The following is an 11,772-nucleotide window of genomic DNA, read 5'->3' on the forward strand; positions in this document are numbered from 1 at the left end:
AGTCGAATGCTTTAGAGATATCGTACATTTCATATCGTACAGCCTTCGTACTTAAGATGAGATGGCCATAGAAAATAACAAATGACGATCTGCACAGTAGAACGAAAACAGAAAGCATCGGTAACATCATATGCAGAAGATGGAATTGGATTTGTCACGTGCTTAGAATGGATAACACCAAGCACTGTGCACTAGCTCTGACCCGGAAGCCAGAAGGGAGGAGAAAAGTGGGAAGGCTGAAAACTACTTGGCGAAGAACTACCGAAAAAGAAAGAGACCACTTAGGATGGAAAAGCTGGAGTGCAGCTAGGGCGACTGCCAAGGACAGAAATACATGGAGAGATGGCATTGGGACCTTGTGTGCCAATGGGCAAGGAGAGGATAGGTGATATGAAGTGAGGGTTACATTTGGACGTGAAATGGGTTAACTTAATCAGGATGAAATGCGTTTTGAATGCGATCGGGATTTAGAAGCATTTATACAATCTCTACCCAGAGGTATCGTTCCTTACACTCACTGACACCTCTGTAAACGTCTCGAGGGTTTTACAAGATTTTTGTAAAATGGCACATATGCTCAAATAAAGTATGGTTTTGACTTCAGTTACAAAAATATACGTAAATAAATAAATATTGAGCAGATGTCAAGTTTTTTTGCGACACAAGAAGCATTGATTTGGGTTAAAACGTAGATTTTGGGTAGTTCTATTGCACCAGGCCTATACATAGGTACAGGAAGAATATATAGTAATGGAAAAAATATACAAATAGTTGCTTATCCTACATTTTGCACATATTTTATAAAATAGTTCTTAGTTTTATTAGCCGTAAAAAAAAGTGAATTTACATGTGGAATAACATTGCTTATTTTGAGACGTCAACAGGTGTAAGTGAGAGCAAGGAACGACAACTCTGGGTAGAGATTGACATTTATACTTTATATCAAAGCTGAATTTTGATTGAAATTATTTCAGTGTGACAAATTTCTTACAAATTCAGACTGGTAGAACAAATTGAGTTATTTACAGGTTTTACAGTGGTTTATTTCCGCCAACTCTTCGAATTGGGTTAAGTTATCCCGCTTTAAGTCGTAGTTAAATATTGTGTATTGTCAATCTGGGTTAACTTATCCCAGTGTGAATCGAACCTGAAAGGGTATTAATACTTAAAGGAATGCCCATAAATGGTCATAATATGAATAATGTAGAAAATTGAAATGGTTTATCACAATATTTAAAAACAAAGACTCGGAATTCCAACAACTATATATAACACGAACAATGCTATTGTGCACCTGACATAAGTTACTATTCGTACGTCAAGCTTGACTTTCATTTTCAATTGCTAAGTGCAGCTATACATAGATATATTGTTTTATCTTATCCGATCATGAAATACTTTGCTCCTGAATGGTCTGAAATTTCAGAAACTTTATCATTACAGATAAAAAATATTTAAACGCTGTACAAGTTACCTGTAGGTAACCACGTGATTAGCACACCGGTTATCTATGTAAATTTTTATGACATGAAATGTAAACATCGTACTAGACGTAATTGTTGCCCTGCAGAATGAAAAAGAGAAAAGGGGAAGAAAAAGAACAAAATGTCAACCTCCTGTGAAAGACAAACCATAAAGAATTGAGGTAGAGAACTAAAGGTAACTTTACTTTCTGTACATAATCTTTATTAGTAATTTCTAATTCAGGATTCCGGAAGAAACCTCTACGTCGACTAGGAGGTTAAAAACAAGAACAATATATATATATGTATAACGTTGTCTATGAATTCTTTTTTTTTTCAAATACAGAATGGACATTTTCTTGACCGAGTTCAGACTTTAGTTTACGAGTCACAGTCTTTTTTTCTCTCACTGAAACTCATTTTCTTCTTTGTAACAGATTGACGCTGCATCATGAATCCTTCCTGACAAAAATGCGAGGGACTGATATATTTTTATTAGTTCTTGGAGTGGGACTTTTTCTGTTGATTGCAGGACTGTGCTTGAGAAGTTGCAATAAACAGAAGTGCAAGGATTTTTGTTCAATATGGTGTGTGTGTGTTTTGTCATTTCGAAATTGTGCGTGGTGCCGACAAAGAATCTCATCCTTCTCACGTAGATCAGGTGATGCGGACACTCAGTCACGTGGACAAGGCATCAGTACGGTTGGAGAAGAACATCCTGGTTTATACAATGTTAGTTATGAGCCTCCGTCCTATGAATCGGTGATAGCCGAAGACAAGGACCCAGAATTGCCAAGTTATGAAGAAGCGCTTTCACATGTTAATAATGTTAACGATTCTTAATGTGAGTGGACCTGTCATCAGTTATTTTGCTGTCTCAAATGTGTATATAATACAAGGATTTAAAACTAATATTTGACGTTTATAAGGATGTTGACAAGTCACAATGTATTTTATTATTGTCATCATCGTTTGACAGTCCAAATCATTTCTTACATGTTCTTTATAGATTTTTTGCGTTAAGTTCGTCAGATTTGTGTAACATATGATTGAAAATATTCATGATTTAAGCATTAGTTTTCAAAGTATCTCTGAGTGGCCATTCAGTCAGTATTGGAAAATGACAAAACAATAGTGAAATTGCAGTATTTACAAATTAAGTAACAAAGTGTAGATTAATGATAGAAATGACATCATTATGCTTAAAGAAAATAATTTTTCAATAATGTGGTTCCAAGCACTAAATCGGTGCCTGTACATGGCTTACGAAAAGTTTGCCATGTGGGTTATCTCAATGATTACATAATTGAAGGTTAACAATAAAGTGCTTCAGAAACACGCCCTTCTCATCGTTATACATTGTATTCGTAAGTATTCAGTTCGAACATAAACTGAAACTGAATTCATTTTTTTTAAAATTCATTTGATGCAGGAGTTGGTGTATCAGATGCTATTAGATAAAAAAAAAAAGGGGGGGGGGGAGAAGGGATGCTATTCTGAACGTTTGAATGCTTTGTTTATTGGATATTTCTTGGCTACAAAGGCATTCTCCGGAAAGATTTCCTTTCCAGGGATTTTAATATTGTCAAGTTGATTTTGTGCTGAAAAGCATGACACACCGATCATAAAGAATACTTGACAATTTCCCTCCTCTTTTTTCTGTTCATTGGCCTTGACAGAATTTGTACAGAGGTTAAGCCTATATCGACAGAAAGGGGTGATTCCTATATACATATCCTCAGATCATTATTTGTGGAGGTTCACTACTATAATTTGTAGATATATCATAATCTGTTTTCATGTGTGTTTAAATCAGATAGAATGAATGGACTGTTGGATTATTGACGTCCTTTCCAACACTTTCTATTGTGATTAAATAAAACACAAATGACTTTGGGGTACCATTTCTACATTCAGCTTTGAAACGAACCATCGTATGCCAAGCTTGTCTTGAAATTATCTCAGCATTTTTCTCAGTGCGAATGTTATACATTTGTACCCGATTTCTAAAGTTCCGGAAAGTGGACCGAAATGTAGAACGAAAATGTTCGGGAAAGTGGACCAGAACGTTGAACGAAAAATGTTCCGGAAAGTGGACCGAAATGTAGAAAAGAAAATGTTCCGGAAAGTAGACCGGAAAGTATGACGTAACATTCCTCTTGAATTCGTGTCATACAGAGAGAATGATATCTACAGGGGGGAAAAGAATGCATAGAATGCAATATGTACAAATGCAAATGATGCAAAAGTAATGTAAGAGGAAGGCAGGGACTTTAAAAAAAAAAAGAATACTATGAGAATTCATGTTAGTAGAAAATCCAACAAGGATGATAAGAATATAGAAAAATATAGGAGGAGACAATGTGAATTTCATACCAGTTTAGTTTCGGAAGAATAACAATTGCGATCTATAAACCCTTTTCATCAGGGTTTGTTCCGTCAATACCGTTGTAGTTCAGGTGGTAGCGAATTGGAGAAAGCGAAAAATTCAATTCTGGGTGCCATCTTGACTAAAAAAAGATCATAGTTTTTCGATTATTATGAGGGTATCAAGATTAATCATGCAGTTGCTTGTGAAAGAAGTATTTGAATACATCACTTGTGTAGATGTGTTCGAGATGTTTGTGCGCCAACACAAGAAGCCAGTAAATTGACGCATGGTTCCGGCAACTCCAGGCGAAGACAAGTGACTGTACCTGTGCCAATGTAAGGTTGTTCATCACTCCTTTTCATTAGTTGTCAAGCGTTACAATCTCCAATTAAGCAAAGGTCTATGATTTGGAATTTCCACCAATAAAATATGGCAATGGATTGAAAACACAAAATTCAAATTGTCGTAATCATTGATGGCAGATCACTGTACAGCAAATGCAGATATCCAATCAATCTCTCCGATGACCTTGAAAATACATTGTACTTGTTCAGATCGTTTGGTGTGAAAATTATTCAATACTTTGCCCTTCACCAGACAACCTGCTAAATCATGAGGAAGAGATAAAAGAAAACTTATTGATTGACGCAAGCGACAAATTCGGCCGCATCTACTGGGTAACTCTCAAAATCATGTATAATGAAAAGCTGAAAACAAGATTGCTACGAGTATGTCCCCCACCGCCACAAAAAAAAAAAAGCACAAAAGTCCCATAACTCCTGTAAACGTTGTCGAATCAAAATGTCGGCACAATATGATTAACTCCATATTGTGACTAACGATCATACTTTGAACAAAATTCGTACAGTGGTCTCTGAGGAGTTGCGTCCACAAAGTCAAGAGGGGCGGACGGACAGACGCACGGATACAGGTATTTTTATGTCTCCTTCCGTGTTGCGGTGGGGAACAATGACGAACAGTGATCTTTTTTTTTAAATACCTTAAGGTATACGAAATTAAGAGCAGGGCAAACAAATATGGATCCCTGTAAATATCAGAGGTGGGATCAGGTGCCTGTGAGTAAGCATACCTTGTAACTATCAAAACTGTAAAGCAACCCATTTAGAAACCTTCAAGTTTTTTTTATATCGAGACTCATTTTCCCCTGCATTAGTCCTTCAATATATAGTTCATTATGACAAGCTAAGGGTATTGCATTATATAAAATCCCACTGTATTAAGTAGCTTTTCATCTCTTAAGAAATAAAAAATACTCATATGTAAATGTATTTAACTATAAAAAATAGTCATTTCAATTTTTAATGAATATTGTTTTTAAAAAGTTACGTGTGGATAAAGGGGAAAAATGAATATAATACAGCGCACAACAAAGAGAAATTAAATACTGCAAACTCAGATTACTTGATATAAAAGCATAAGGTTACATGTAAATTGTCACTTTCCGTGCGAAAATAAATAATATGAGTTAACGGATTCCGTATATCGTTCAACGACAATGTTGGCGTCTCCATATGAGTGAACACTTCTCGAGGGGACGTACTATTTAATATACAACCAACCAACAGAGAATCAGTTTGTTGTTATCAAAATCGTGATTAAACGTAATTTGATTTATTATAATAATCAAATACCAATGTGGGCTTGGGATATATATAAAGTTTATAATTCTATATTGTAGGCCTGCAGTAAATCATGGACGTCTTTCTAAAACCATAACATATAATCCACCGCCTCCTGGCGGCCGATAATGAGTAGTTCAGCCATGATGGTGGCACCCACCTTATGAGAGACTTTTTAATAAAATAAATCAGCGCGACAAAAACGATCTTTTACCAACCGATTGTTCCGAGTGTTGGGGATGCTTTACCAACCGATTGTTCCGAGTGTTGGGGATGCTTTACCAACCGATTGTTCCGAGAGTTGGGGATGCTTTACCAACCGATTGTTCCGAGTGTTGGGGATGCTTTACCAACCGATTGTTCCGAGAGTTGGGGATGCTTTACCAACCGATTGTTCCGAGTGTTGGGGATGCTTTCGACAGCATGAACAAAGACTTCTGCAGACAAACGATATGACAGGGTTCCAAAACATGAATGTTTATTGTTACATGTACATGGTATCTCAAGGGAAGGTATGAATAAAGCAATGTAAAATCTTAAGAAACAGATTTGCAGCCACTTGGAATGACAAACCAAGCTGTACCACAGGGAGGAAAAACTATCAATACGTGTATTCCACTTGTTTGTAGTCACCGGCAGAGCGTCACTCTGAAAACGGATTCAAATTCGATGAGACTCCCTCATCTGTTTATGTTGATTTCTTCTGTACAGTTTTCTCCTATTGTTCTCCTCATATACTGACTATGTAATAATAATTTTATTCCCAAATAGTGAAAGGGATTGGGCAGCAGGCATCTATAGTCTATCTTGGCCCTCTCCCAATACCAAGGTCATATACATGTGAATAAATATATACACAAATCAGGGTATAGAAAAAGTATATAAAAGAATATACTGACTATCATGTTCCGATGTTCGTCAGCTCTCTATTCCTTATACATTCACAATATACATATTGATCTCCTCTAAGCAAAGTGTCGGTGAAACTGTGTTACATTCGTGACAGAAAAAGTCAAGACAAATTATTATATTCATGCGACCTTTAATAATAAATTCATTTATTAATTTGAAAGTGTCATACATTGTTCACAAATGCATAAATATGAAAGAGAAATGCAGTTAATAAAACACAGCCAAATGTTGGCTTATGAAACATGCAACATGCAAATGTATCTAACTATATTTTAAAAGGTCATTGGATACCCCATATTTTGGACACTTTAAATGACGTGACCTTGTGCTCACGTGGGATTTTGTATTATTTGATCAATCAACAGAGTAAATCGGTCATTGATACATGAAATACACCATTAAAAAGATATTTTTGAAGGATTACAATTGTTCCATTGAATTTTCAAGTAAAGATTTGTGAATACTAGTGGTGCAAAAATAAAGATGGTTTCATAGGAAAAGTTTTATGGTAAATATAGGTTTTTTGCAATATCAAAACATTTACAAATAGTTTTAGAAAATTCTATAATATTTTGAGGTATCCTGTTCCCTATAGTCAATCGATATTGTACTAATCATGAAAATTGTAATTTGCTACATTTTCATCAAATAGCTGATGGAGGAATGTGTAATCTAGGATGTCAGTATATCAATATAGAATCAAATAATTATATATTTCGTCATTGCATCATCATCATTATCAGAAAATGCAACTCATTCCAAAGCCGACGCTATTAATTTACAAAAACGTTAGATATATGTTATATACGGGTAGTGCCAGAGGATTATAATCTCGAGTCAATAACCTAAACAGTTGATTTATCACAACCATAAAAATACTTTTTTTTTCTCATATATTTATCACAATGTAATCTCTTATTTATTGTGTGATAGAATATATTATGAAATTTACATTTCAGTCATATATAGGGTCTTTTTAGTAAATTCAAAATCTCCAACATGGAAATACCCATGAACAATCACTCTTTCTATTTTCATAGTTCTTAAAACGTCTGTAATTTAGAGATATGGAGAGAAGTCTGATAGTTATGATTTGCTGTACAGTACATCATAAAAGTATATAGCACGTGAAGATTGGTCCTTGTGCACGTAGCAGATATTATAAGACCGTAGAGGTTCGCCTGGCTGTGCCACTGGTAAATGACCTAGTAGTATTTAGGAAATTTCAAGGATTTTGCTGTCCAACATTTCCTGAATTCTGAACAAAGAAGTATCAAGATGATTAATGGTTATACGCTTCATAAAAGAAACCTCATTAACTTTAACAGTATCACTGACATTATGATATTGTCATGTTTAACATTGATCAACAGCAGAACAAAAACAAAACATTTTTACACCTTTAAAGTGTGACGTCATGCAAAACATTACCTTTTGTGGAAATAGACAGGTGTTGATTTAAATTTAGATGTACAAATTCCCAACTGTTGATATGACATAAACACATGTGAACTATTGTTTAGTCAAAACTGACAGGATGAGCAACTGTAAATACGCGTAGTGCCTTGAAAACATCTTGGACATTTGATTGAGAGGGCACGAAACCAAGACTGCTTCAAGAAGTCGCCAAATCAGGTACTGAATTCGATATACATCTATTGTAACAAAAGGTTTATCATGAGTCTATAAATAAAAACAGGATTTTCAACCCCGTAATGTTTCAAAGATTTGAACAAGTGCGATTTACAAAATGATCGAAAAGTTTATTGAAACCAGTTTAGAATGTATTTTCGTTTTATCAATTTTATAGATCTATGTGAGAGTGGTTTACACCTTCTTGGTGCGACTTGTTATTGAAAGAAGAATCAGAAGAGACTGAATCTAAGATGGATGGCGCAGATATATTCTTCATAACATTTGCTTTACTAATGGTTATGTTTTTTGCATTTTTCTGTCTGAAAGGAAGTGCACAGACAAAAATATGGGAAGCGTTGAGTATTCTGACTGACTGCCTCAAGTCTCTCTGCCACTGTTCCTGGACTTCACGACAGGTGCGAGTTTGTGTGCGGGATACTAGGGAAACCAACATCATCTCTATAGCAACGATTGGTGAAATTAATCGTGGATTTTATGAAGTTAATTACGCTCCGCCGTCGTATGAATCTGTGGTTGCGGCAGACAAAACACGTGATCAAGGACTACCCAGTTACGAGGATGCACTGAAAATCATTTGTATTTATGATGTATCTAATGTTAGGAATAAGCCAGATAGCACGGATGCGTAAATTTCAAACCTTACAGCAACGAGCTTGAGGGTAAGAGTAAGACAAAGCACAGCCTCCCCCTCCCCCAAACAGATCGAATAACTTACAGGCGATGCACAAACGGGAGACTGCATGCATGACTATAGTCTATCCCTGGTCGACGCCGACCGACGGAGGCCACACACTCTAATTATTGAGGTGTCCACAGCGGGTTGTCTATTGTAACATTATATATATTTCATTGTCTCACAGTACTTTTGTATTTTTCTACATTGTATATTTGTCGTTGTACTTTTTATTTATTTATTCCTTGTTGTAATGTATACCTCACGTATTGAGATCAGTATTTACATTTTTGATTTTTAAATACGTAATGTTTGAAACTTTAGCGTGTGTGTGTGTGTTTTTACGTAAGAAACAGGAACTACTCCTATAGGATTTGCGTAAATAAGCTATTTTATAGGACATTTCCATATTACATAGATTGTTATTTACATATCGAAAGTGTATCGTCATGCATGGCACGACTATTATACAATGCACTTCCGGAATGTCTCATTTTGAATCACCTTTACCAATAAATTGCGCGGGTCGATGTGTCATGGAGTCAGTTTGCACGTATTTCAAATCACATCCTGCAAGCGGACGATTGAAAAAAAAAGTATCCTTTATATTTTTTTTCAGAACCTAAACAAATCTCACAAAATAGAGAGGTGGATAGGAGAAATCTTATTCCACGATACCTCATAACTAAATCGGTTTCCTCGTTTTATATAACAGTGCACTGTACAAAATAAAAGTATTGATTTCATATCTGACGCCCCAAGTCCATATACACCTTGCAGATTTAAGGATGTATTCTACATCGTCATAATGGCTGACTTCCTTTTAAAACATGAAGGAAAATATAAATAACAGGAATATTTATCTTTTCATTTCAAATATCATTGCCTAGCAGAGTGCTCAGTAGGTTAGAAAAGCGACTGCTGAATTGTAGATCGCGGGTTCAAATCCAGCATGGGGTTTTAAAAAAAATTCAGATTGCTTTCTACTAAAACTGCATTTTTTGACTAAAATAAAGTTTTGAAAGTTTTCAATTTCAAAATATTATTGCACATATCCTCCACTAATATATGATGTAGCATACCCCCTTTAAACAATGTTGTGCGACTTAATTCTATGGTGGCATATTTCTGCCACAAATAGATAGATTATGTCAACATGCAAGAAAATAAGTTAACATGCAAGTTACCTATCAATTTAGAGAATCTGATTTTGATATGGGTAAAATGGTGGCATATTTCTGCCTCCTATTTGCAAGTTATTTTTCTATAGATTATGTCCACATGCAAGATAATTATGGCAACATGAAACATAGATATATATCAACATGCAAGAAAAAATATAATCAGATAAGAATTTGGAAAAATTCGAAAATTATTAAATATCGCCCACATGTGACTTCCAACATGCTAGATGTAACTTATTTATGTTGGCATGCAACTTATTTATGTCGACATGCGAGATAAATATCTCGATAACATAAATAAGTAAATAAATTGCATGTCGACATATTTAAGTTCCATGTCAACATAAATAAATTGCATCTAGCATGTTGGAAGTCACTTGTGGGCGATGTTTGATAATTTTTGAAAATTTTCCAAATTCTAATCTGATTATATTTTCTTGCATGTTGACATATTTATTTGTTGTAAGCTGACATAATTATCTTGCATGTCGAAATAAACTGTAGGAAAATAACTTGCAAATAGGAGGCAGAAATATACCACAATAAGCTACAGATCCACCTCTTATAAAAAAAAAATACCTTCGATTTACGGCCCACAAAAAATGCGCAACATGTGAGATAATTACAGTATGTCAACATGCAAAATAATTTTGTTGAACTAAAAAATTGTAAAACAAAGGACAAATGAAGTTCAAAACGACCCTTTTCTTTAAAAAAAAAACAACAACAACAAATAGATCCCTTTTTAAAAAGAAATTTTCCCTCGAGTTGTTAACGTTACAATTTGTTTAAGTAATTTATTTTTTAAATCCCGTGGGGGTCCGGGTTAGAATAGGTCCTTGCTTGTCGTTAGAGGTGACTAAATGGGGCGGTCCTTCGGATGAGACCGCAAACACCGGGGTCCCGTGTCACAGCAGGTGTGGCATGATAAAGATCCCTCCCTGCTCAAAGGCCGTAAGAGCCGAACATAGGTCTTTAGAAATTTTACAGTCCTTCACCGGTAATGATGATCTCTCCATATGAAAGAAAGATTCTCGAGAGGGACGTTAAACAATATACAAACAATCAATCAGTATTTTTTTTTTTACAACTCCTATATAAAGGTGAAGATAACGAACAGTGATCAATCTCACAACTCCTATATAAAGATGAAGATAACGAACAGTGATCAATCTCACAACTCCTATATAAAGGTGAAGATAACGAACAGTGATCAATCTCACAACTCCTATTAGCAATACAAAATGAAATGAGACTATCGCTAGAATATCTATATTCTGCTTATCTAGTCTCTCCGACCAAGTAATATCACCGAAATACGGATCCCGTGGGGATCCCGGTTAGAAAAGGTTAGAAAAGGTCCTCATTACCCCTTGTTTGTCGTAAGAGGCGACTAAATTGGTATTTCTGATGAGAACTCAAAAACCGAGGTCCCGTGTCACAGCAGGTGTGGCACGATAAAGATCTCTCCCTTCGAGCATAGGCCAAATTTTGCAGCCCTTCACCGGTAATGATGACGTCTCTACGGAAGCCGATAGGTGCTAGGGTATAGAATTAATATTCATTTAACGTCGACCGCCACTTAATTTATGTGCATGGCGACCGCCACTAAAATCTGGCGGCCGTCACTCATCATCTGGCGGCCGCCACTTAAAATTTAGATATGGCGGCCGCCAGATTAGCGCACGAGCAAATCTTCAACGTATCAGGCATGTAAAACCAGGGAGCTGACCCTTCACATTTAATTTTTAAACGTTAATTTTCTGTTATTTTATATGCAAACTAAGTTATTTTCACATGTGAAATAAGATTAATTGGCGGATTGGCCCCACCCCACTCTGTTGGTGGTAGTAATGAATCGTAAACAAGATAT

The 11,772-nt window shown here is 35.6% G+C and overlaps 2 long non-coding RNA genes across 2 annotated transcripts; both read left to right on the plus strand.

Moving 5' to 3' along the window:
• The first annotated feature begins 1,333 nt into the window (after positions 1-1,333).
• On the plus strand, positions 1,334-2,802 carry LOC125680282 (uncharacterized). Its single transcript, XR_007371925.2, has 2 exons — positions 1,334-1,659; positions 1,901-2,802. It is a non-coding gene; the product is annotated as an uncharacterized LOC125680282 (long non-coding RNA).
• A 5,043-nt stretch (positions 2,803-7,845) lies between these two features.
• Positions 7,846-9,038, plus strand: LOC125680895 (uncharacterized). Its single transcript, XR_007372088.1, has 2 exons — positions 7,846-8,021; positions 8,197-9,038. It is a non-coding gene; the product is annotated as an uncharacterized LOC125680895 (long non-coding RNA).
• The last annotated feature ends 2,734 nt before the right edge of the window (positions 9,039-11,772 follow it).

Source organism: Ostrea edulis, chromosome 2 (genome assembly GCF_947568905.1).
Source record: "Ostrea edulis chromosome 2, xbOstEdul1.1, whole genome shotgun sequence".
NCBI classification, from domain to species: domain Eukaryota; kingdom Metazoa; phylum Mollusca; class Bivalvia; order Ostreida; family Ostreidae; genus Ostrea; species Ostrea edulis.